The sequence below is a fragment of the Leptonychotes weddellii genome, chromosome 6 (genome assembly GCF_054177405.1).
Source record: "Leptonychotes weddellii isolate Sample4059 chromosome 6, ASM5417740v2, whole genome shotgun sequence".
NCBI lineage: Eukaryota > Metazoa > Chordata > Mammalia > Carnivora > Phocidae > Leptonychotes > Leptonychotes weddellii.
In genome coordinates, this window is record NC_138374.1 from 122,235,225 (window position 1) to 122,256,349 (window position 21,125).

Consider the following 21,125-nt stretch of genomic DNA (forward strand, 5'->3'; position numbering starts at 1 on the left):
CTGAGCCGAAGGCAGTCGCTTAACCAACTGAGCCACCCAGGCGCCCTATTTTTTCTAACATACATTTTGTTTTTGAAAAATCTTTGTTTATTCATGGGGGGGAGGGGCAGAGGGAGAGGGAGAGAGGAACTCAAACAGACTCCATGCTGAGCACCGAGCTGGGCATGGGGCTCAATCCCACTACCTGGATATCATGATCTGAGCTGAAACTAAGAGTTAGACTCTCAACCAACTGCACCACCCAGGCGCCCCTCTTAATATATATTTTAAATACAAACATTGAGACTCAGATTGGCACACGAGCATTCAAAACCTTAGGAAATACTGAATGACAATGTGTGATTTTTTTTTCAAAACTTTAATCAACTGCCTTCAATTAATAATTTACTTGCAAATATTGACTACTTATTATGCAAAAAAGCACACATATAGATTCCTGGTGTTCAAAGCAGGTTTTTTCCACTTTCATTGAAAAATATAATTGACAAATAAAAATTGTACTTATTTAAGATGCACAACACTATATATTTGCCATAACCAAAATAATTAACATATCCATCATGTCACATGGTTACCATTTTTTCCTTTCTTGTATCTCTTGTTATTTTTTTTGCAGTAAGAACATTTAAGATATACCTTCTTAGCAAATTTCAAGTATAGGTTACAGTATAATGATGTTTAGTCACATTACTGTGCATTAGATCTTCAGAACTTATTCTTCCTACATAACTGAAACTTGGTACTATCTGACTAACATCTCCCATTTCCCTCACCCTCCAGTCCTTGGTAATCACCATTCTATTTTTGCTTCTGAGTTTGGCTATTTTAGATTCCACATTTTATGTGAGATCATGCAGCATTTGTCTTTCTGTGTCTGACTCATTTACTTAGCATAATTTCCCTCAGGTTCATCCATGTTGTCACAAATCACAGGATTTCATTCTTCTTCTTTATTTTTTTTTTATTTTTATTTTTTAAAGATTTTTATTTTTATTTATTTGAGACAGAGAGAATGAGAGACAGAGAGCACGAGAGGGAGGAGGGTCAGAGGGAGAAGCAGACTCCCTGCCGAGCAGGGAGCCCGATGCGGGACTCGATCCCGGGACTCCAGGATCATGACCTGAGACGAAGGCAGTCGCTTAACCAACTGAGCCACCCAGGCGCCCTTCATTCTTCTTTAAGGATAAATAATATTCCATTATATGTGTGTATATATACTACACATGCTACTTTTTCTTTATCCATTTATTTGTTAATGGACATTTAGGTTGTTTCTATATCTTGGTTATTGTGAATAATGCTGAGATGTCATAGGAGTTTCGTTGAGATAATGATTTCATTTCCTTTGGGTATGCCCTGAACTGGATTCTCAGATCACATGATAGGTCTATTTATAATTTTTTTAGGAATCTTCATATTGTTCTTTATAATGGGTGCATCAATTTACATTTCTACCAACAGCATACAAGGATTACTTTTCTCCACATCTTGCCAACACTTATTATTGTATAGGAGGCAAATTTTACCTCTACCCTAGTACGGTTTGATGGCTGGGCCTGACAATTAAACTGACCTAAGACCGATTAAAAAGAGAAAATCATTTAATATATGTTATATAAACTTACATATATGTTTTATGTGACATAAGGGTCCTCAAAATGACATGATGACCCAAAGAAATGATGGAATCTATAGGCTCTTATAGTAGGTTGAACAAAAAAAAGCAATTGTGGAATGTAACTATGCTTTGTGGAGAGGCTAAAGGAAGATGAGAATTATTTTATCAAGGTCTGTTTGTATGGAATTTTCTCAGTCTCAACTTCTTGCCCCTGATGATGAGGATATTTCTTTACTTCTGCAACAGGGAGGTCATCTTTCACATGGGACTTTCCTCTCTTGCCTTTGTTTAAGATTTATTCATTTATTTTATTTTTATTTTTTTAAAGATTTTATTTTTTTAAGAAATCTCTACATCCAATGTGGGGCTCAAACCCACAACCTGGAGATCAAGAGTCTCATACTCTACCAACTGAACCAGCCAGGTACCACTGTCTCCAGTATTTTATTTATTTTATTTTATTTTATTATTTAAAATCAATTAACATATAGTGTATTGTTAGTTTCAGGGGTAAAATTTAGTGATTCATCAGTTGCATATAACCCAGTGCTCATTCCATCATGTGCCCTCCTTGATGCCCATCACCCAGTTACCCCATCCCCCCATCCACCTCCCCTACAGAAACCTTCAGTTTTTTTCCCTAGAATTAGAAGTCTCTTACAGTTTTACTCAAAGAGAAGAAAGGTCAGTGTTTTTTTGTTTGTTTATTTTTGTTTTTGTTTGTTTTGCATTCACTGTTTTCCAAGGGCCTTTAACTCAAAATAACCCAATGCCAAAGTGGCATATTTTGAGCTAACATATTCTGTCACCCTTCATTATCTTCTCTCTTTTTGAAAATAGTCATTCCAACTCATGTGAGATGATACATCATTGAGGTTTTCATTTGCATTTTCCTGATAATTAGTGATACTGAGCACCTTTTTATATACCTGTTGCTTATTTGTTTGTTTTCTTTGTCATTTTTAAAAATTATTTGTTTCCTTGCTATGAATCTTAGGGGTTCCTCATATATTTTGGAAATTAACCTCTTATCACACATATGGTTTATGAATGTTATTGTTCATTCCATAGGTTTCCCTTCACTTTGATGATTGTGCTCTTTGCTGTCCAAAAACTTTTTAGTTTGATGCAATTCTACTTACCTATTTTTTGCTTTTGTTCCCTGTGTCTTTGGTGTCATACTCCCCCAAATCACTGCCCAGACCAATGTCAATAAGCTTCTTGTCTATGTTTTCTTCTAGTAGTCTTACAATTCCAGATCTTACATTTAAGTCTTCAATCCACTCTGAGTTGGGTTTTGTATGTGATGTGAGGTAAGAGCCTAAATTCATTTTCCGCCCCTGGGGTGTGTTCTTGGAGTCCTTGTAAAAGTTCAGTTAAATGGTTTATTTCTGGGTCTTCATTCTATTTTCATGGTCTATAGGTCTGTTTTTACGCCAGTACCACACTGTATTGGTTCCTACAGATTTGTAACATATTTTGAAATCAAGAAGTGTGATGTTGTCAGCTTTGTTCTTCTTGCTCAATATCTGCACTAGTAAAGTCACGATGTGTCTCAAAGATATCCTAGAAATATTAGTCAGTCTGTCCCAGAATATTCAATACCACCTAGAACAAGAATTATCACTTAAACCTCCCTACAGGGATGCCTGAGTGGCTCAGTTGTTAAGCGTCTGCCTTCAGCTCAGGTCATGATCCCAGGGTCCTGGGATCGAGCTCCACATCGGGCTCCCTGCTCTGCGGGAAGCCTGCTTCTCCCTCTCCCACTCCCCCTGCTTGTGTTCCCTCTCCTGCTGTATCTCTCTCTGTCAAATAAACAAATAAAATCTTTAAAAAGAAATAAAAAAAACCTCCCTACAGACTTACATTTCCAAGACTCACACAAATTATTCCAAAAAGTATGTGAGTGATAATGAATAGAGCCTCTCACTCTTACTATCATGTTTTATTTAGTGATTTAATGTTAGAGTTCCAACCTTTACCACAAGGGCCAGATGTTAAGGCTAGATTTCTTTTTTTTTTTTAATTTTTTTTTTAAGATCTTATTTATTTATTTGACATAGAGAGAGAGAGACACAGCGAGAGAGGGAACACAAGCAGGGGGAGTGGGAGAGGGAGAAGCAGGCTTCCGCCAAACAGGGAGCCCAATGTGGGGCTCGATCCCAGGACCCTGGGACCACGACCTGAGCCGAAGGCAGACACTTAACGACTGAGCCACCCAGGCACCCCTATATCACACACTCTTAATTAAGACTTCCTATTTGGTACATGTCACTTGCGTTCTCTTAGAACTGTGGTTCCCAAAATGAGGTTTCCAGCACAGAAACATCAGCATCACCTTGGAACTTGTAAGAATTTCAAATTCGCAAGCCTTTGTCCACATACATAATCAGGAAGTCTGGAAATGAGGCCGAGAAACTTATTTTAACAATAGTTTGAGGTGATTCTAATGCATGCTAAAGTTTGAGAAGGATTTTATTAGAATTCAACAACCATGTAATCAGACAAAGCCAAGTGAAAATCTCAAAGTGTCATAAGATTTTATGGCTTTAACAGGTGAGAAAATAGGGATAAAAGTTTTTTCATCAAGGGTAAAAAGATTTTGAGCTAGCAGAGATCTGAAATAGCTTAAAGTCCAAGGAAATTCAAGTTCAATTAAATAACATAGCCACTAGTGCTAGTAGAAGAAAAAATAGTACACATATGACAAAAGCATTAATGTTATGCTTAAGAAATTTGTGCCAATATGGCATTTTACAGGCATATGATATTAGATTCTGGCTATCTTAAGTAGGGATTTCTAGAAAACAAAGAATGAGACAAAGTCTTAGGGAATTGCAGTGTGAAGTGGATTACAATTTTAGAAGAACAGAAATAAGGGAAAAGAGGAACGAGACAGGGCAAGAGAAAATACAAGGAAATGCTGATTGCTCAGATTTGTCACATGAAATCATATGGAACTACTTTGTGTCCAACCAGCCCATCTGGGGATGGAAAACCCTTAGGATCCTGTTCCCCATTATCCAAAGTTTATTCCCACTGGCTAAAGAGCAAAGCAAGCATGCAAATCTGAGCTGATCCAAAAATCCAGCAGATAGAGCTATTAGAGTATCTGAGTCAATTTTGTGATTTAAAAAAATGCAACAATTTGAGTAACTGTTTTGTATTTGTGACTTAAGTTGAAACAGGTTTATTTACTCTTTTGGAACAATTAAGCAGATTTAAGAATTTCCATATTTACCCTTTAATATAATGTACTTATAAAAATTATTTAATAAATGCTTACTGAAACTTGCAAATGTGACTAAATGTGAATCACAGGCTTATAAAGAAATACTATCAAAATTTGTTGGGTTCAAAAATAGAATAATAACAAGATATTTAAATAATTAGAAATTTATCAAAATGGAGTAATGTTCTCTTCAGATTAAACTTTGATTGCAAAAGCCAGAGTGAAGAGAAATCATTGGCATTTGAAATTAATCATCTTAGTCAAACAAGAGAAACTGAATAGACACAGAAATTTAAAAAGCTGTAAATATTTTAAGTCTGTTCTAAACATATGTGAGGCAACCTTATTTTACAGATTAAGGATTTACTCCCTCAAGATTGAGTTAGAACTTGGGGTCCTGTGATCCATAAAAATGTGAGTTTATTTATTTGGAAGCAGTGTTCACAAAGCTCAGAAGATCAAGATTAGGCAATGTTCCACTCTTTTAGTATATTATACACATTAAACAAACGTATATTCATGCTTTTTGTTTTTCTAAGAGCTTTTTATTCCATATAAATTTTTAATTTTTAATTTTTTTAATTTAAATTCAATTAGCTAACATATCATTAGTTTCAGATGTAGAGTTCAATAATTCATTAGTTGCATATAACAACCAGTGCTCATCACATCAAGTGTCCTCCTTAATGCCCATCACCCAGTTACCCCATCCCCCCACCCACCTCCCCTCAAGCAACCCTCCGTTTGTTCCCTATAGTTAAGAGTCTCTCATGGTTTGTCTCCCTCTCTGATGACTTCCCATTCAGTTTTCCCTCCCTTCCCCTATGATCCTCTGTGCTTTCTTATACTCCACATATAAGTGAAACCATATGACAATTGTCTTTCTCTGACTTATTTCACTCAGAATAATACCCTGCAGTTCCATCCATATCGATGTAAATGGTAAATATTCATCCTTTCTGATGGCTGAGTAATATTCCATTGTATATATTAACCACATCATTGTCCATTCATCTGTTGAAGGACATCTGGGTTCTTTCCATAGTTTGACTATTGTGGACATTGCTGCTATAAACATTGGGGTCAGGTGCCCCTTCAGATCACTACATTTGTATCTTTGGGGTAAATACCTAGTAGTGCAATTGCTGGGTTATAGGGTAGCTCTATTTTTAACTTCTTGAGGAACCTCCATACTGTTTTCCAGAGTGGCAGATAAAGAGATTTTTTAAATTAAATACCTTTTAAATATTAAATATCTATTATGTAATAAATAACTTTTAAATATTAAAAGTCTATTATGTAATGAATTGTCTTTTAAATATTAAAAATTTATTATATAATAAAATGGATATATGACATTTAACCTTCATTTCTGAAGAACATGTTATTTCTATTTTATTGTTGTGATGATTATTTACCACAAAGAGTGGAATTAATAAGATTTGTTTAGCAAATTTTAAAGAAAAAATAAATGTATATATATATGTAACACAAAAGGAATTGAATATACTTATACAAAAATTTAAAGTTGGGGGAACCTGGGCAGCTCAGTCAGTTAAGCATTTGCCTTCAGCTCAGGTCATGATCCCAGGGTCCTGGGATAGAGGCCCCATGTTGGCCTCCCAGCTCAATGGGGAGCCTGTTTTCCCTCTGCTGCTCCCCCTGCTTGTGCTCTCTCTCTCTCTCTCTGTCAAATAAATAAATAAAATCCTCAAAAAAAATTAAAGTTAGTAAATGGGAACTAACCTTACTCAAAGACTCCTTAACAGTGAATGTTAACATTTACTACCTTCATAAATAGAAACTTAAGATTTGTATGTTGAATGAAAGAGTTTAAGTTTTAAGTTTAAATTAGTAACATTCTTTTATTAATTAAAGAAAAAACTAAATATTTTCCCATCAATATATAAACATAGTCTGGTGTTTCTGCTTGAAAGAAAAAAGAAAACAAAACAAAACAAGAAACCTCTTCTTGATACTGCTCAACTTCTCCAGCTCCCACCCAACTTCTCTACTTCCCTTACAGAGGTTTTTGCGAAAAAAGTTTGCATTCAATGTCTCCATCTCCTCAAGACTATACTCATCTCAATACTCAGGAAACAAGTTAAACTTTTTGCAAGATCAATGATGATTTCCAAGTTGCCAAATTCTATGGATAGTATTTTAAATTCATGTTAAGCAATTTCTTAATTCTTTGGTTGTAAACCATGAAAAATGATGCTAGGTAACTTCGGTGAAACAGAGTTAAGTGTAGCTCATAGAAATGAAAGAAAAGCTAAATGACTAGGTCTCAGAAAAAAAAAAAAAGTTAGAACCGTGGATGGCTGTGGGATATAGGTGGCAAAAAAACAATAATAGTCTGTTCCATATTGCCAGTAAAATAAAATTTTAAAAAATACTAAGAATTTCTAATCCACATGTTTCTCTGGCCAAGTTTAAAGCTTTAGGATAAAGTTATATGAGCCTAGTTTGGCCTGTGAAGCCATGCTTTGTCTAGGCTGGGGCACAGTAAGCACCTTGAGTGCGTGCTTCTAAGACTGGTTATTTAAAATGCAGGGTTATCTTCACATGGAAATCAGGATGCTGTCATCCAAAGAAGGTGGATCAATGCACAGTTGGAAAAAAAAAGTCTACTGTCCTTGACCACCACTTCTTTCTTTAACCAGTCTTTTTATTTGTTTATTTGTTTGTCTGCTTATGATTTTGCTTTCCCATTACCTTAGAGGTTGCTATCAGTTTACTCAGCTGACTGCTTTTCCTTTTCCACCAATATACCAAAAAGTCACGTGCCTCAAGGCTGATACCCTTATTGAAGCATCCTCCTTTGGGAACTAAATGTTTAGACTAGCAAAGACCAAAATTATAGGAAATATTTACCAACAGCAATTTGAAAGGGGCCACACTTTCATTCCTGTACCTGTTAAACCTGCTATGGAAGAAACTGTACCACACATTTGTCAACGATTTAAAACATATACTTCAACCCAGAGGACTTTACTGCAGCCACATAAGGTATTGCCACCCAGCCAGCATTAAGTCCAAGCCTTCAAGTGCCCAGTCCATTCTTCTCTCAGGCCAGAGCTGGGAAACATGGTAAGACCACTGAATTCCATGATCATGAGTCTATTACCATACATCATTTGCTCTAATATGAGTTCTTCAGTCAGACACAATGCTACATGTAATGCTGTAATGACAAATAAAGTTATTTGCAAGACCACAGAAGATGATTTTTGCAGGATCACTGCTGGTAGGAAGGGAAAATCTATTTTTTAGTGAAATCAAAGCATTGCTGATTCCAAGATTGAAGCAGCTGGCTGACCTTCCTCCCATTTTCAGGGGAATTATACCATACTAAGGGTATAGTGTTTATCTCTGCCTTTATTAACATTATGAGAAGAGCTTAGCAAATGGATGCTCCCATTGATGAGTCCATGCAAAACCTCCACCCCTGATGTCATGCCTACCTTGTTTGTGAGTCCATAGGACAGATACAAGATCAATTGATTTCCACAGGACATTTTATCGTATCCACCTGATTATTAAGATTTTACTTTTCTGTGAGCATTCACATGGAACCCAAATATCTTCACACTCTCTGCCCATTCAGAGAGGTGCAACATATACCTCTCCCCTAGACTTCCCTCTCATCAACTTTCCAATTTCAGTCTTTTCATACAGCTGACCATCCAACCAAACCACTAGCCACTGACAACACTCAGTGTAAATCCATTTGCTGATTATCTTTTTCTAAGCAAATGAACAATTGGCACACTACTTAACTCTTTGCCTATTTCTCTTTGAGGTGACCATGAGGAAGCATATAATAAATACTATATTAATCTCCTTTATGGTAGTACCAGCATATGTACAAAATCATTTTTTTTTCTTCCTCTATTAAGCATTTGTAGAAAATGCCTTATGAGTTCATAGGTGTAGGTTCAGAGGGTGGAGGCAATGTAGCGAGAGTCAGGGTCATGGGCATCCATACCACTTGGCCATGTAATTTACTTATACCTTAAGGATCTCTTTAAACCCAATAATATATACACCACTTCCATGTGATAATGGAATTATGCTGAGTACTTTGCCTAATCTTACAGCTCATTGGATTAAACAAAATGAAGTTTATGCTTAGCATCTCAGGTTCCATACTAACTTGCTGGCTCATAGTCAAGTTTTCAGTTTCTAGTAGGCTCCCTAGCATGCCGAAAGCTGTTTCGTAAAAAGAGGATAATTATTTGAAGAGGATGGTATAGCTTTACTTCAGTGCACTGAAGATGTGCAGGGTATTCTCCTTACAGAGTGTTGCCAATGGCCCTATACAGCATTGCTATCTGTAACAGGTACTTGAAACATCATTGATTCTGCTATGCCACATGGAGCAAGTGCAAGAATAACTTCATGGTGGCCTAGATCTTTCACAGATATGCTGTTAGCTGAGCCCAACAGGAAGTTAGAAAGCAAGGGAGATCAGTTAATACAGCTCAGGGCACAGGGAAAGTGAAAAATGGTGGACAGTGTATCTGGAGGAATGAATGGAGAATATCCATCACACTAAAGAACTATCATATCCTATATGTGTTTCAGTACTGTGGTATATTTTTGAGATCCATCAATAAACTGACAAATCCTACCATCACAGATTTTTCGTTGAAGTGGGTAAGAATGCTTTTGTGATCTTGAGCAAATTACCTTATCCATCTGGACCTTTGCTGTCTTAGATGTAAAATGGGAATAATTATAGTTCCTACTTCAAAGGGTGATTGGAGTAAGATTAAGCATTTAACCTAGTGTCTGACAAAAGTCTACATTTAGTATACCTTAGGTGTTAATATTGCTGACAATTTAAGAAGAATATTTTTTAAGGAGTACGGGGCAGGGGAAGTCTGGATACATTTGCTGGCAATAGTATATCAAGATTCTGAGATGTCTGGTTGAGTATTTAGGACTTTTTATGCATACAATCAGTACTTAGTAAATATGCAAGCCAATATTTAGGCTTAATCACTATCACCAATTAGATAGTTGCACAAAGAATCCTTTAATAATGAATTGACTTCTGGAAATTATTCAGAGCAGGGATAAGTTTGAGCTAATAACAGTGATCATTTCAAAATGATAAAATTAGCATTGTGTCAGTGTAACCCTTAAAGTACTGGACATGAAATCTTAACAGTAGTAAAACCACAGGCTGATGCAGTAAGTTAGAAATAACTACAAGATAGAATCTTCATTCAGGAGAAAAACATTTTTGGATTCTACCAATTTGAAGTCAGCTCTCATCCCACCATGATTCAGACCAGAAAATAAATACACATCTGCTTTCACAGCACATACTCGAGAGCATACAGAATAATTAAAGATGTTCTGAAGTGAAGTTCACAGAGAGCAAAGCCATTCTTACATAAAAATAAAAAGCAACCACTCTGCAGAGTCCAACTTGAACATTTAAGCTTTGTGTGGGCTAGTGCAATAGTTACTTGAAGCCGGAATACTTAGCACTCCAGAAATGCTACAGAGAAAGATTCTGCCATGAAATTGCGATTTTTGAGACATATCAGATGAAGAAGCTGAGAATTTTCTGCAGCTGATATAATATAGATGGGCCATTACAAAGATGAGGAAAGATAAAGAAGACAGATAAAATTAAATCAAGGGAATAAAAGGAAAAATGCAGGCATGTCTTTGCTACCTGGTCAAAGATTTCACCAATGGGTCAATGAAGAAGCATGAGAAATAAAAGCTGATGTGTAAATAAGGCAAGTATCCACTTACACTTGCCTAAGTTCCTTTCACTATGTTGAGATATATAATGTCCAAAAATGTTACAGGGGTGGGCATCAAGACAGCCAAAATATCAGTCAAGTCTATTAATGTATAACAACGTAGAGAAGATAGAAATAGCTTTCTTTAGATCCTCAAAGCAGTTTGTGACCTCAAAATAATAAAAAAAACCCTCTTATTATTTGAGCAAGTATGTAATTAATTGAATCTTTTTTCCAAATGAAAAGAAACATAATTTGAGGAGAAAGTGGACCCCCACTCCTTAAGCTCCTGTTTATATCTAAATGTCTACATACTCATTTTCTTTTACTGATGATCAGTATGTAATGAGGGAGGTGAGATCATTGGTATTCCTCTACTAATAATCATGGAGTGGCAGAAAACTCAGCGGCAGAGAACAAAAATAAAAACAAAACAAAACACAAATTGAAAAACTTGTTTCTCCCGGTTGCAAATTGAAAATTTCTATTGAAAAACTCTGGTTGGCTTAACTTGGGTCATATGTTTATCTCTTGGAAAATCATTGTGTACATTTGAATGAGGCAATTATCCTTGGCCTAGACTAGGCTTCATGTTTACCCCCGGGAGCAGAGAAGCAGAATATCTCTATAGAAAGAGATGAGAAGTAGCAGTTCTAAGTACACAGTGTAATGGTCTTCAAAAATCCCTAAAAACATGTCTTTAGCTTACCTTTCATCCATTCAACAAATATTTATTGAATGTCTAGAGTGTGATGAATGCTATGCTATCCAACATTTATTTGCACTGCATCCTGACACTAGATGCCAAGATGATCTGGATTCTCAGTCTTTGCTAAACAGACCTGTATTGCTGTGTATCTTTAATCATCCAGTGCCTTCCATCTGAAAGCACATTTCAGTGTATTTACCAAATTGAATTGAATTGAATCAAGTTAATATTGACTTTTAAATTTCTGTCCATCTCAGATTCTGTGATTCTTCAAACATTAAAAAAAAATCACAAGACTACTAATAACTTTACTTCTTCTTTTTCTCCTTATATTCCTCTTTGCCTAGATCTTTCACAGATTCATTATTGCAAATTCTTTATTTGAATTGCAATAGACCAGTTGGCCCTGAATTCTCTTGGAATTTATCATTAACCCAAATTCAGCATGTTTTCTGATATTCAGGAGAGCTTATGTAAGTTTTGGTTGAGTCTTGCTTACTTTGAAAAATCTATAGTCATATAATGTGAATAACTTCCCAGAGTAAAAAGGATCAACATTTAAGCATTCTCTTCACATTATCTATAGACATTCATATGAAGGTAAGTCAAGAAATACTTATCTGTGGAAGAATACTAATGGAATAGAAATTTTAGACAATGAGTTTAAAAATCTAAAAATCGTACTAAATTATTTCTTGTGTTGTTCTGAGATTTTAAAATTATTATGCCAGGGAAAAATACAATTTCTGTAATAATTTCTAGAAAGAGAATTAATTTATGCACTCAAAATATATGTTTAATAATCTATTCTATACCAAGCACTGTTCATACACACCAAAGATATCAGAATGAAAAGACAAGCAAGGACAATTCTGTCATGGAGCTTACATTTTAGGAGGATAAAGAAACAGCAAACAATGATTAAGACATCGGATAGTTTGAAAAGCTATGAAGTTAAACAGCAAGTGAATGGATAGGAGTGCTGGAAGATCTATATGAGTATTTTTTGTTAGATCAAGATAAGGGATTTGGATGCTATTCTGAGAGTGAATGAAAGTTACAGGTTTTCAACAAAGCAGTAATTTGATGTGATTATGCTTATTCTTTGTTCTGAAGTCTATATATTACCTGATATTAATATAGTCACTTAATCTTTCTTTTGATTAGTATTTGCATGATTTGCATATTTATTTCTATCCTTTTACTTTTAACCTACCTATATCATTATATTTAAAGTGAATTTCTTACAGGAGTGCGGGGGTGGCTCAGTCAGTTGAACAGCCAACTCTTGATTTCCGCTCAGGTCATGATCTCAGGGTCGTGAGATTGAGTCTTGTGTTGGGCTCATCGCTGGGCTTGGAGCCTGCTTAAGATTCTCTCTCTCCCTTTGCCACTTCCCCACCCCAATGCTAACACATGCGCTCTCTCCCTCTCTCTAAAAAAAAAATTTAAAAAATAATAATAATAATAAAGTGAATTTCTTATAGACAACATATAGTTGGGTAATTTTTAATCCACTCTGACAATCTCTGTATTTTAATTGCTGTGCTTAGACTTTTAACGTAATTAGACTTCTACTATAGTTATTGGTTTGAATTTAGACCTCCCATTTTTTGTTTTCTGTTTGTTCCCTTTGTTTTTTATTCCTCTCTTTCCCCTTTCCTGCCTTTTTTGAAATTATTTCAACCCTCTTACTATCCCATTTTAATTTATCAACTATATTTTTTACTATATCTCTTTGTATATAGTTTTGTTTTTAGGGTTTGATGTAATGATTATGATATACATACTTAACTTTTTGAAGTCTACTTAGAACCAGTGTTTTACCATTTCAAGTGGAATATAGAAACCTCATCACCATGCAAGTATCTTTACTCTTCTTACTCTATGTTTTGGCTGCTTTATATTTTACATCTATACATATATTTAAAACATGATTAGGCAATGTTATAACTCATATTTTCAAACATCAAACATATCTAAAGAACTCAAGAGGAGAATAATAGTTTATTACATGTACCCAAACATTTACCATGAGCTTTATTCATCATTTACTCATAATGTTTAAAGTTTCCTGATATAATTTCCTTTCTGTTCAAAAACACTCCTTAGAAAGTTTTTAGCGTAGATCTGCTGACAATTTTTTTTTAGTTTTTCTTCATCTTGAGAATTTCTTAACTTTATGCTTATTCCTGATATAAAATTCTAGGTTTTAAGTTCTTTACATCAGCAGTCTAAAAATAATGTCCCACTGTTTTTTGTTGTTGTTGTTCTCCTTAGTTTCTGATGACACATTAACAGTCATTCAAATTGTTTTCTCCTGTAAGTGCATTTTTCTTCCGACTGCTCTGAGGAATTTTTTCTCTCTCTAGTTTTCTGAAGTTTGATTAAGATGTTTTTGGATATAGATTTCTTTGTGATTATCTTATTTGAGATCTCTCCAAGCTTCTTGAATCCGTAGGTTTATGTATTTCACTAATTCGCAAAATTTTATATCATTTTTTTTCCATTTTTCTTCACAGTTTTTCCTGTCTTACTCAGACTCTAGTGACAGAAAATTTAGAACTTCTGCTATTGTCTCACATGTCACTGGTGCCCTGTTTTTTTCAATCTCTTATCTTTATTGTCCAGATTGAACAAATTCTATTGATCTCTCTTTACCTTTACTGACTTTTCTCTTTCGTCTCAGTTTCACTGTTGAGCCCGCACAGTGAGAACTTCATTGTGGTGCTGGTGGTAATCTTTTAGATGCTCACTTTTTGGAGCATTTTATAGTAGTTGCTTTAATAATCTTTGTCAGATATTTACATCTATGTCATCTCAGTGGTGACACATATTGGTGGACTTTTCTCATGTGAGTTGAAATGTTCCTGTTCTCTGTACTCCAAATAACTTTGAATTACATGCTGGATATTTTGAATATTGTCTTACAAGATTCTGGCTCTTACTTAAAGCCTATGAAGAATGGCGTTTCTGTTTTAGCCATCAGCCCAGCTGGACTCAGACTGCAAGTATTGATCAGCCATTTTTGTGCTGTGCTTGCAATATCAATTGAGTTTTTATTTTATTTTTTATTTTTGTTTTTTAGATTTTATTTTATTTACTTGACAGAGAGAGAGATAGCAAGAGCAGGAACACAAGCAGGGGGAGTGGGAGAGGGAGAAGTAAGGTTCCCCCCGAGCAGAGAGCCCGATGTGGGGCTTGATCCCAGGACACTGGGATCACAACCTGAGCCAAAGGCAGACGCTTAATGACTGAGCCACCCAGGCACCCCTCAATTGTGTTTTTAAAGTCTCTGCAGTGCTATTTGAACATGACCTGAATGTGAGATACTTAGTAGCCAGTCTGGGACCTTGATAGTGATATGTTTTATTTTTCTTTTAAGTTTTTATTTTAATGTTACTTAATTAATATATAGTGTTATATTAGTTTCAGGTGTACAGTATAGTAATTCAATACTTCCATACATCATTCTGTGCTCATAAGGACAAATGCATTCCTTAATACCCATTACTTATTTAACCCAACTGCCCACTCTGCCCCTCTGGTAACCATCAGTTTGTTCTCTGTAATTAAGAGTCTGTTTCTTGCTTTGTCTCTCTCTTATTTTTTTCCCTTTGCTTGTTTGTTTTGTTTCTTAAATTCCACATATGAGTGAAGTCATATAATATTTGTCTTCCTCTGACTGACTTATTTCACTTAGCATAATAGTCTCTAGCTCCATCCATGTCATTACAAATAGTGAGATTTCATTTTTTTATGGCTGAATAGTATTCCATTGTGTGGAATACTGAATAGTATTCCAATAGTATACCATATCCTCTTTATCCATTCGTCAGTCGATGGACCCTTGGGCTGCTTCCATATCTTTGTTATTATAAATAATGCTGCTGTTAACATAGGGGTGCAAGTAGTCCTTTGAATTAATGTTTTTGTATTCTTTGGGTAAATACCCAGTAGTGCAATTGCTGGATCATAAGGTAGTTCTGTTTTTAACTTTTTGAGGAAGCTCCATGCTGTTTTCCATAATGGCTGGACTAATTTACATTTCCATCAATAGTGCAGCAGTGTTTCCTCTTTTCTATATCCTTAAGAGCATTTAATATCTCTTGTCTTTTAGATAATAGACATTCTAACAGGTGTGAGCTGATTTCCCACTGTGGTTTTGATTTGCTTTTATGGACTGACTCTAGTAAAAAAAAAAAGGCCTTCACCTGCACATGGGCACATGTTGGAACATGCTCTGATGTTGGGCCCAGTGGGGCAGGGTTCCTATTGCAGGAGCACATGTTGGCTCTGGTCTGAGGGACAAGGAAGGAGGCATGTTTCCTCATGCTTGGCAATTGCTGTGGGGTTCTACAGAGTCTGCAAGGACTGTTAAAATCCTCAGTGGCACCTCCAGGTTCAATGGCCAGGGACTAGGGTAAGCAGCCATGGTAGCTGGAGCCATGGCGTCCACACACTGGGCCGTGGAAGGAGGACTCCACACTGCGGCTGCTTGTAGAGTAGCAGGTGTTAGTTGTGGACACACACATGAGGCCAGAAGCAAGGGCCAGAATCAAGTGTGGGTACACTGGCCAGTGCCTGGGCCCTGGCTGCTTGTGTGCGCTCCTGGGGCTACACAGTTTCACCTGTGTAGGGGATATGTGTAGTAGTGGAGGCCCATGACAGGTTTCAGCCTAGAGAGACTCGGGTACACAGAGGAAGGGCTAGCTGGAGGTAAGCCCAATGGGATTGACCAGTGAGAGGAAATAAGCCCAAATTCAGGCTCACAAGCAACTGTGGGACCCTGGCTGTTCGTACGCAGTATGGTAGCTGCAAGGGTCTTGACACAGGTAGACACACAGCAATGGAGGCAGGTGACAGGAACCAGGCAAGGACATACAGGTACACAGTGGAGGTGCTAGCTGCAGGTGAGCCCAGGGATGCCGTCCAGTGTGCACTCCCAGTCAGCCACAGGCATGCCAGTGAAAGGAGTTGGGCCAGGGATGTGCAGGATCACAGCTGGGAGGGCTAGCCCTGAGTGCCGACATGAAGAGGAGTCAGCTTCATGGATCTGTGCTGGTGTCTTGTACTCAAACAACCACAGAGGCCTGCGCATGTCCTGGGTTCCTGCTGGGGTTTGGAAGGCAGGGAGTGGGAGGGACTCAGGCAGCTGTCATCTGCAAATTCAAATATCTGTGGGGTGACAACTAGTGAAATCCGTAAGGGTCCATAGTGGCTGTCCCCAAAATTGGTTTCCTCAATGGCAAAAGAGGCTAGGGTACTTTGCAGAACAAGTCACTGTGGCTGTTGAGTCATATATTGGTGAGTCTTATTATTTCTACCCGTCTTTATATGTCTCAGCTTTGCCAGTCTCTGGGTGGGATGAAATAAGATGAGTCCTTCCTGCAGTGCCCCCAAAAGCTAGCCAAGCTGGTCATTCACCCTGTTTTCCCGTCCCCAGCAAGGGAACTTCTAGCAAGATTGTTTCCTCTTGGTGTTGAGCAGTGCTGGCCTGGAATGAGATAAAACAGGCAAATGGAAACTCTTCTTTCTTCCCTGTGCATTACTCTCAGGGTTTTTGTTCCATTGTGTTACTGAAGTTTCTTACCTAGACTTCTAAGCTCTCCTAGAGCTGTTCTTGTTCATGAATAATGGTTGATATTTGTGCATCACTGGAGGCTGGAGTCTCCTACTCCACTATTTCGGTGACTTCACTTCTTCTTAACACCTATTGACATCATTTTAAGTCATCTCCGGCCCACAAAACCCTAGAATCCCTCACACAGGACTTAACTTGAATCCATGTTCTTCCTATTACACTATCATAAGTCTCTAACTAAAAAAAAAAAAAAAAAAAAAAAAAAAAAAAATTAAGGGTTATGGAAAAGAGACTAGTCTTTAGGAAATGCATCATTAAAGTTATAATAGGAGATGAATACAGATAGAAACACTAGATGCTAATTTTTGAATAGTTGACTAATTTGTTCAGAAAGATAGTAGGAACCTTCTATTTTCCTGACCAAGAGAGTGACATGATGAACAGCAATTTTGGAAAATTTATCTAGAAGTGTAATATATTCTAGAAAGCCGAGAAACTAAAGGTTAGAACAGTATATTTAGAATCAATAGAAGTATAATATTACTAGTGGGCTATAATAAGAACTAGCCAGACTAGGGAAAATTTGGCATTTTGAGATTGAAAGACAAGAAAATATTCTAGATATATTGATTCTGAGTTTCCATAGAGATAGTCAAGGAAGACATTATCTTCATGCTTCTGGAAATTTGATAGTAGAATCCAGAAAAGAATCTGAGACCATTAAAATACATAAACACCAACATAATAGTGACTGAAGTGATTGATGGAAAAAGAGAAAGAAAATCACTGGAGAACATAATATTTTGGGTGGAGAGGACTGTGTATTCTAATATCTGTTTACAATACAACAAAATTTATTTATTTATTTTTTAAAGATTTTATTTATTTATTTGACAGAGACAGAGACAGCGAGAGCAGGAACACAAGCAGGGGGAGTGGGAGAGGGAGAAGCAGGCTTCCCACTGAGCAGGGAGCCCGATGTGGGACTCAATCCCAGGACTCTGGGATCATGACCTGAGCCAAAGGCAGCCGCTTAACGACTGAGCCACCCAGGCACCCACAACATAATTTATAAGTAAAAATGCCTTTGGCAATTTGATTGATACTTTTTAATATATGTCTTCATCATTTTAATGTACTTTAATTGTATTTTAAAGGGATTATTTTACTTTCATTACAATATTTTGAAATTTCACTATGTAATTAGACTTAAGTGACTTAAAGTGCTACTTCAGAACTAGGAAACTTAAACTGTCTTTTTCTAGAATAAGGGTAAAAATGATGTTAAAATACTGTTTAAATCCTATTCTGCATTAAATATACCCCACACATATTGATAATACCTCAGGTTTATGTTTCAGATGCTGAATTTCTTTCTGTGATTTTAAGAAACACTTTGACTTCTGAGAAAATAATTTAATGAAATTATTATTTTTAAGCATAGTTGAATTTAGTGTTCAAATATATTAAAGTGATTATGCAAAAAAAAAAAAGTTATAGCCAACTTTAGTAATGAATGGTGATTTCTTCTATTATTATTTAGAATTAACCTCAGGGAGAGGTGCCTGGGTGGCAAAGTCAGTTTAGTATCCAGTTCTTGGTTTCAGCTCAGGTCATGATCTCAGGGTGCTGAGGTGGAGCCCCACATCAGGCTCCACACTTAACATGGAGTTTGCTTAAGATTCTTTCTCTCCCTCTCCTCTGCCTCACCCCAGCCCCTCTCTCCCTCTGTCAAATAAATAAATAAATAAATAAATCTTTAAAAGAAAAGAATTAACTTCAGGGAACGTAAAGAAACGGTAGTTATGCTGAAAAGAACAAAGAATAATGACTGCCAATACCAAATTGTATCTGTGCTTTCATTTTTTTTTTTTAAGATTTTATTTATTTATTTGAGAGAGAGAGTGAGAGAGAGAGCACACAAGAAAGGGTAGGGTTAGAGGGAGAAGCAGACTCCCCACCGAGCAGGGAGCCCGATGTGGGACTCGATCCCGGGACTCCAGGATCATGACCTGAGCTGAAGGCTGTCGCTTAACCAACTGAGCCACCCAGGTGCCTGTATCTGTGCTTTCATTTTATAAGCTATTATAGATAAAAGAAAATTTGACCTTTAGAGTATATGTGAAAAAAATATATACTTTTATATAATTGGAGAATTTTCACATTCCTAGTTGAAAATATTTGCTGTTATTTACCAAATGTGAAAAAAAAAATAGCATTACTGAAAAAACTTCTATGAATAGTTGTAATGTACATTTCGAGTTTGAAATTATAAAGTTTTTTCCCCCAATAAAACAAATACATCTCATTTTTGGTAATCAAGAAATATATGCACAGTATTTTTAGATGCTGAAATGGAAGATTCATATTATAAAATAAACTTTAATCCACAAATGTTAACTGTGAAAAATCATTTCATTTAGAATAAATTTACATATAAATTTCAAATAAGCCATTTACTAATAAAAATTATTTGCAAAAAAAAATTTGCATTAATGTTACCAAAAATAGGGAATACAGAAGTTGTTCAAATTAGTTATTTTTCCTAAAATATTATGTACTAATAAGACACTTTGCTTATTTTGTATTTTTTAAAGATTTTACTTATTTATTTGCCAGAGAGAGAGAGAGAGCACAAGGAGGGGGAGCAGCAGAAGCAGCTGGAGAAGCAGGTTCCTTGCTAAGCAAGGAGCCTGATGTGGGACTCGATCCCAGGACCCTGGGATCATGACCTGAGCCACAGGCAGATGCTTAACCAACTGAGTCACCCAGGCGTCCCTAAATAAAACACTTTAGATTCACATACGTGGAAATCCGAAACTAAAATTTTCTGCACTGGTATTTAAATATGTCCAATGTTTCTGACATGAAGGAAAACTTACAGACTGCTGTAATACAAACCAAAGCCATGGTAAAATTTTACTGTTGTTTTTTTTTTTTAACATCTGGATTATCATCATAAAATCAAGAAGCATCAAAAATTTAAGGGTGGTACACATAAAAAATATATCTCAATAGTTTTGATGAGATGACAAACCAACATGACAGATGTAATTTCCTTTTGGTTTGAGGGTCTTTACAGGCCAGTCTAGGTCTCATTTGGATGAAGCCCAACAAACTTCTTTTCTATTTTTATTTTGTTTTCTCACATAAACCTCTGCTTATTGCTTTTGGAGCCTAAACTGAAACAAGTTTCCAACAATTCTCCCAATATTCAGGTTCTGAGATTTATTTGATATCTTTATATTGAAGAAAGCACTTTTTTTGTGTGTGTGTATTTTATTCCTACAAGGTACCTAAGGAAAGTGTTGCTAACTCTAACTCAGATATCTCTTAACCAAAGAAGGTAGCATTGTGCATACTTGAACTCCTCTTATTTATCTTTTGAAAACAAAAAGGGGCGCCTGGGTGGCTCAGTCATTAAGCGTCTGCCTTCGGCTCAGGTCATGATCCCAGGGTCCTGGGATTGAGTCCCACATTGGGCTCCCTGCTCAGCAGGAAGTCTGCTTCTCCCTCTCCCACTCCCCCTGCTTGTGTTCCTGCTCTCACTCTCTCTTTCTCTCTGTCAAATAAATAAATAAAATCTTTAAAAAAAACCCAAAAATTAAACAACAAGAATAACAGGGCATATATTAAAATAGAATTAAAAAAAAAATCAAACTCAGTAGAGAATCTGGCTTAAGGCTTTTTGGTACAATAAGTATCTATCTTTACTTATTATGATAATTTTTCTTCAAGTTGTTCCTGATTTTCCACCTAACAACTGATAGGTTTCAGGCAGATCCCTGTAACAAGTTAATCATGCAGATATAAAATAAGATTAAATCTATGTTGTTTAATGCCAACTTGATCTAACATGTTAATATTTTAATGAAAATATCCAAAAACAATAAAAGGACTATTTGGCCTTTACAGGCTTGAAATAGAGGATTCTGTCAGATAAAATGTGATTCGTTTGTCAGATGCCTAGTTTTGTTTTCCTTATATAGATCATGTACACATTTTGTTAGATATATAACTAAGTATTTCATTTTTGTTGGTGCTAAAGTAAATGATATTGTGTTTCTAATTTCAAATTTCAAATGTCCCTTACTGTTATATAAGAAATTAAATTTGGGGCGCCTGGGTGGCTCAGTTGGTTAAGCAACTGCCTTCGGCTCAGGTCATGATCCTGGAGTCCTGGGATTGAGTCCCGCATCGGGCTCCCGGCTCGG

At 36.2% G+C, this 21,125-nt stretch overlaps 1 pseudogene; it reads right to left on the reverse strand.

Moving 5' to 3' along the window:
- LOC102746923 (uS5 assembly chaperone PDCD2 pseudogene) overlaps nt 1–2,949 on the reverse strand; it is a 44,646-nt pseudogene extending 41,697 nt beyond the window's left edge.
- Nucleotides 2,950–21,125: the final 18,176 nt, after the last annotated feature.